At 44.5% G+C, this 6,323-nt stretch overlaps 1 pseudogene; it reads left to right on the forward strand.

The window, feature by feature from the left end:
* The first annotated feature begins 1,544 nt into the window (after window positions 1-1,544).
* LOC123359174 lies at window positions 1,545-2,721 on the forward strand (annotated as a pseudogene).
* The last annotated feature ends 3,602 nt before the right edge of the window (window positions 2,722-6,323 follow it).

Genomic DNA, 6,323 nt, shown 5'->3' on the forward strand with positions numbered 1-6,323 from the left:
GATTTTCCAAGTTTGATAATCTTGTTTCTATCTTTGTATTGTGAGTTATAGATATGTAGGGTATATCTGTATTCCAGAGATATTGGCATCAGCACTGCCCAGCCTGTTTGATGGCCCATCCAGGGTCATCAGCTGTACAATGAACCCATTGAAAGGATCAAGGGGAGACACCTATTGAGTCAGCAAGACATGCAGGGATATGCCTGTGTACTGAGATCTCCAAGGCTTTTCCATGCCATGTGCTGTGAAGCTTGTGTTTGGGACACAGGAAGTACAAGCCACTTGGCAAAAGGAATATAAAGGGCAGCTGCATCATCTCCATTTTGTCTTCAATCCCTCTTCCTACCTCTGGAGCAACTTCTCTACAAACTGAACCGTGGAACAAAGGACTGAATGATGTGGATGTGTACCAGAGAGCCTCTCAAGCCAGCAACTCACCAATACTGATGTCTTTTTTTTCAGTTTCTCAATAACCAGTGTGGGGGATCAGAAGCACAGTTGGTGACTGATCAGTGAATTTAATTTCCGTGTTAACCACCAGTTTTGGGAGCATCTGCTCTCCCTTTTTCAGCCTGCTCTGATCTTGCCATTTTCAGTGTGGACTTCCCCAGGCACACTGGGTCACACTAAGCACTGAAGTTAAATTAATAGTGTTTTTTATGACACAGTCATATGAAATCAACTGAACTCCTTTGTTTTCTTTCATCTGAGCAGGGTTTCCACTTTCCAAACCTCATATAATCTCCCAGCTGGAACAAAGGGAAGAGACATGGGTCCCAGACCTCCAGGGTTCAGAGGAAAGAGAGATCCTGAGAGCTCCCTACACAGGTGAGGAAACATTAAAGCAACTCAGAATCTGGAAGTGCCTGAAGGAAACATCTGGGATGCCCTACAAAGCCTTTGGAAGGTTTCTCAGTTCATTACTGTCCCTAGCAGGGGTCGTATCCTTAGGGTAAATATAGCTCATGGCTTCCTGTAAACCCTAGCAGACACCAGGCAGTAGCTTCCTCCCTTCCCCCTGTGAATTTGGATGTGATGTGAGGGCCGAATTGATCCTCTCCTCTCTCCTGTTTAGGGGAAGAGATTGGAGGAGTTTAGTTCTTGTTTTTATTTTACCTCTTTCCAGCACTTGTATTGGTTTGGCCTTCCGCTTTCCATCCCTGTTTGAGGTTTTTGTCTCTATCACAGCAGGTGACGCAACGGTAGGTGAGAAAGAGGAGCAGAATTCTCAGCAGGAAAATGTTGCTCAAGTGGCTAAAAACAGAGAATTATCGCAAAGATCGAAAAGGAATGTGTCCAGGAGTCATGAGCAGGGAAAATCCTGTGAGATTCAGCACAGACCAGAAAGAGAGCAAGGAAACCAGCCAGAGGAGAAAGTGGATAAATGTATTTCCTCTTGGGGAACACAGAAAGTGCTCATGGAAACCACAACACAGCAGGAAATCCTCAGGCGAAAGAGAAAAAATACATGCAGTGGGTGTGGAAAAACCTTCTCTTGCAGCTCAGCCCTTTCTGTACATCAGAGAATCCACACAGGGGAGAGGCCCTACAAATGCAGTGAGTGTGGGAAAACCTTCAATCGCAGCTCAAACCTTATTAGGCATCAAACAGTTCACAGAAGAGAGAGTCCCTATGAATGCTGTGAATGTGGGAAAACCTTCAATCACAGCTCCCACCTTATTAGTCATCAAACAATCCACAGAGGAGAGAGGCCCTATGAATGCAGTGAGTGTGGGAAAAACTTCACTCACAGATCAGCTCTTTCTGTTCATCGGAGAATCCACACAGGGGAGTGGCCCTATGAATGCCGTGAGTGTAGGAAAAGCTTCACTCACAGATCAGCCCTTTCTAGACATCAGAGGATCCACACAGGGGAAAGACCCTACAAATGCAGTGAGTGTGGAAAATGCTTCACTAACAGCTCAACCCTTTCTGAACATCAGAGAATCCACACAGGGGAGAGGCCCTTTGATTGCAGTGAGTATGGGAACACCTTCAATCGCAGTTCACACCTTATTAGGCATCAGAGAATCCACACAGGGGAGAGGCCCTACAAATGCAGTGAGTGTGGGAAAACCTTCAATCGCAGCTCAAACCTTATTAGGCATCAAACAGTTCACAGAAGAGAGATTCCCTATGAATGCTGTGAATGTGGGAAAACCTTCAATCGCAGCTCCCACCTTATTAGTCATCAAACAATCCACAGAGGAGAGAGGCCCTATGAATGCAGTGAGTGTGGGAAAAACTTCACTCACAGATCAGCTCTTTCTGTTCATCGGAGAATCCACACAGGGGAGTGGCCCTATGAATGCCGTGAGTGTAGGAAAAGCTTCACTCACAGATCAGCCCTTTCTAGACATCAGAGGATCCACACAGGAGAAAGACCCTACAAATGCAGTGAGTGTGGAAAATGCTTCACTAACAGCTCAACCCTTTCTGAACATCAGAGAATCCACACAGGGGAGAGGCCCTTTGATTGCAGTGAGTGTGGGAACACCTTCAATCGCAGTTCACACCTTATTAGGCATCAGAGAATCCACACAGGGGAGAGGCCCCATGAATGCAGTGTGTGGGAAAACCTTCAATCGCAGATCAGCCCTTTCTAGACATCAGAGGATCCACACAGGGGAAAGACCCTACGAATGCCGTGAGTGTGGGAAAACCTTCAATAGCAGCTCAAACCTTATTACCCATCAGAGAATCCACACAGGGGAGAGGCCTTATAAATGCTGTGAGTGTGGGAAAACCTTCTCTTGGCTCTCAGCCCACGTTAGCCATCAGAGAATCTGCAAGGGAGATCAACATTGCAAAAATCTCTAGGGCTATCAAGACTTTCTTTTCTTTAAAACTTTTCCTGATTCCCACATAGTAACTTTTAAAGCTCTTTGAACTGTGTGCAGCACCGTTATCCCTCAGCTTGTCCAGATGAGTGGCCCATTTTTGCCTTTTGCAGTTCGCCCTCTTTTGAGATGGACCTATTTGTCCTTTCTATTGTCCCACAAGTAATTGGAGTGTGCCCTTCCTATGAGGAACCAGGGAGCGTCACATTTATACCATTCCTCCTATTGCAAAGTTATTGTTAGTCACCTACTATACAGATTGTATCATTGCCAGTTGTTCTCCCGTTGCTCTGGGTTTTGCTGAAGAGCAGATATATTGGGAATTTTTCAAATTACATGTAAATGAAGAGGAGCAGGGGCAGGAAAAAAAGTGTAATTTCAGCCTCTGTGACACTGGAAGGAGATGGGGTGACTCAGAGATTCCCTCCTTCCCCATCACTGCAGAACTGTTACCTTTTGCCTGAGCCATGTAGAGTTTATCTTCATCACGTTCTATCCATCCACTTTTCAAAGTGTCATGTGATGAAGCATTCTGCATTGTCTGTGCTTGGAGATGATGTTTTGACTTCTTTAATCCTATATCAGAGTCGCTATGACTGAAGATGAAAGTGTCCAAAGTCCTGGGAGGGGAATTCAAATGGATCCCAAATACAGTGTTGTTGGAGTTTAAATCCCAGGTTCCATCTATTGTAAAGCCACTTTTGACAAGGTGGCTGTTTTTCCCTCATTATGGGAATGCTAGGATACTAAAAATGTTGTAATTAACATAACTGACTATGTAGACAGGGATGAGTGAAGCAGGTTTGAATGGATCAGAGGAGAATGTGATGGGAGAATCTCTTGTCCCGATTCTGAATAATCAGATGTAACCTGCTCTGGAATTTGACTTGACACTTTCTTTGTAATGTATTCTCTCTATGTGATGTGGGTTTCTATCTTTCCTGAAGGCTATTTGGTCACCCGATTGGATATTAGTTCAGTTTGATAGGATGTAGCTCAGATGTATTGGAGAATTTAAGACAATGACCCTTAGCTAAAGTCCTCATTTATGATTTCAGCTTTGCTTTTTCCCCATCCCTCCATGATGACATAGAGAAAGTTGAAGTGCAGTTCTATCAACAGGAGAGAACTCTCTAATTTACTGGACAGGCTAACAAGGAAACAGCAGTGATTTAAAATCTCCACTCAGAAATGGTGAGCAACAGCAGAACCCCAACTAACTGAAGGAAGTGCATCTAATCACAGTGTAGTTCATTTGTTTAAGGCAATATTGTCTCAGATGATCTGGGAAGAGAATTCCATGGTAAGTGATTTTGAACTAGGCAAAATGCCCATGTGTTTGGTTCCCAAAGCATTTGTAACTCAGGCCCTACAGAAGATCTCTCCTAGCTAATCCTATGGCATGGGAAATGCTGCCCTTCATGACTCAGATGTTGAGGAAATAGAAGTGGAGTTTTTTGTCAAATTTATCTTTTGTAGGAGCTAAAGATCTGTATAAAATTAAACCAGTGTTGAAAATGTAATATCTTCAGAAAAATAGCCATTTTTAATAGAATCTCCAGCTCTGGTAACTAACGAAGATTCTGCTCCACGCCTGTATCCAGTCCCTTCTCTGGACCTGTGCCACCAAATTAAAGAAAAGCTTGGGCATGTTTCAGGAAGCCATTCCTCATTAACACTGCTGAGATTTGAAGTGGTTTTGTAAAGGATTCTACTTCAGAGAAGTGTAAATTTACTGATTACACTTCCAAAGGATGCCAGGGTTAGATTGAGAACAGTCATCCTTCACTGTTTGGATGCAAAGAGAGAGTGCTTCATAGGACAGTCCTTCCCTGTGGATCCCAAACTGGCTGCCTGATTGGATAACAAGGACTTTCAGGCTGTAGAAATGATGGTAACCAATGAGGCAACGAATTTGTCAGGCTCCAATTTCAGACTTCCGGATACATGCATGTTGAGTCCTGATTCTATGGTTTTGTGTCTGACGCTGTGGCTACACAATAAAGCTGATGTTGGCACAGCTGCACCAATGTAGCTGCACTGCTGTAGCACTGCTATTACAAATGCTCAAAGCCAATGGGAGAGATTTCTCCCATCGGACTTGATTAGTCCAACCCTTGCAAGCGGTGGTGGCTATGTTGGCAGGAGAAGCTCTCCCGCTCATGTAGCGCTATCTATCTAAGGGGATTAGGGCTGTGTAACTGGATTTTTTACAGCCCTAAGCAATATAGTTATCCCAATAAATGTCTTTAGTGTGGACCAGACCTTAGTTTTCTCTTGTGTTTTATGCATTTACATTACTTCTCTAACTCCTCCTACTTTGAAAGATTAAAAAGTGTGAAAAGAGAGGTATTTTTCTCCATGATGCAAACATTCCGACATAGAAGACCCCTTCTACGAACACATGTGGCAGAAGAACCAGAGATATATGAACTCACAGAAATGGTTGGGACCTACGTTGGGACAAACCACAATAAGAACCAGGGTTCAGTTGTTGGCAATGGGGATTAAAAGAAAACTAACATATAAGACAAGAATTTGTGATCTTTGAATATGTTATTGTTACCAATTAAAGTGAAATTATAGGTGAAGTTATTGGTTAAAGAGTAAGAGACTGTGTGATAATCTGAATTATTTTGGAAAACTGAAAGTTGTCTTGTTTTTGTGTTTTGTTCGTCGTACAGGCAATACGACAGGAAAAGGGACTGTCTGAATTGCCAAGGCAGGGAATGAACAAGCTATAGCAACATTAACATACAACATCATTAACCACAAACACACTCTAATCATGCTCCAGCCATTGCTGTTCGGCCATGGCCACACGTACAGAGCTGCACAGCAGTGAGTGTGCTGGGGAAGCTGGTCTGAGCAAACAATTGGAAATGACCCTTCAGTGAGAACAGAACCAGATTGTAGAAAGGCCCCTGTGTTAAGTGGTTGTGGCTGAGGGCTTAGGGAGCTGGGTTTGAAAGCAATGGGCGTCTTTCTGTAGAGGTTTGATTCTTGCCAACTAGACAAGGCTGGTGTGTGATGTCTCCATGACTGTACTTTCAGTGTCTGATCACCCATGGTGCCGCAGGGAGCCAAGCCTAGATGTATGCAGAGGCTAAGGACAAGTCAACATTTCAAACAGTGAGTCTGTGCTGCTGCAGCTCAGTAATGGAGATGCTCTATGCCAGGGTTTCTCAAACTTCCTTTCACTGCAACCCCCTTCTGCCAAAAAACTTACTGCATGGCCCTGGAAAGAGGGACCAAGCACCAAGCCCCTCCACACTGGGGGGAGTCAAAGCCTGAGCCCTGCCCCAGTTGGGGGAGAGCAAAACCGAAGCTTGAGGGATTCAGCCCTGGTTGGTGGGGCTCAGACTTTTGGTTTCAGCCCCAGGCCCAAACAAGCCTAATGCCAGCCCTGGCAACCCCATTAAAACAGGGTAATGACCCACTTTGGGGTCCCGACCCACAGCTTGAGAACCACTGCTCTGTGCT

The sequence above is a fragment of the Mauremys mutica genome, unplaced genomic scaffold (assembly GCF_020497125.1).
Source record: "Mauremys mutica isolate MM-2020 ecotype Southern unplaced genomic scaffold, ASM2049712v1 Super-Scaffold_100101, whole genome shotgun sequence".
NCBI lineage: Eukaryota > Metazoa > Chordata > Testudines > Geoemydidae > Mauremys > Mauremys mutica.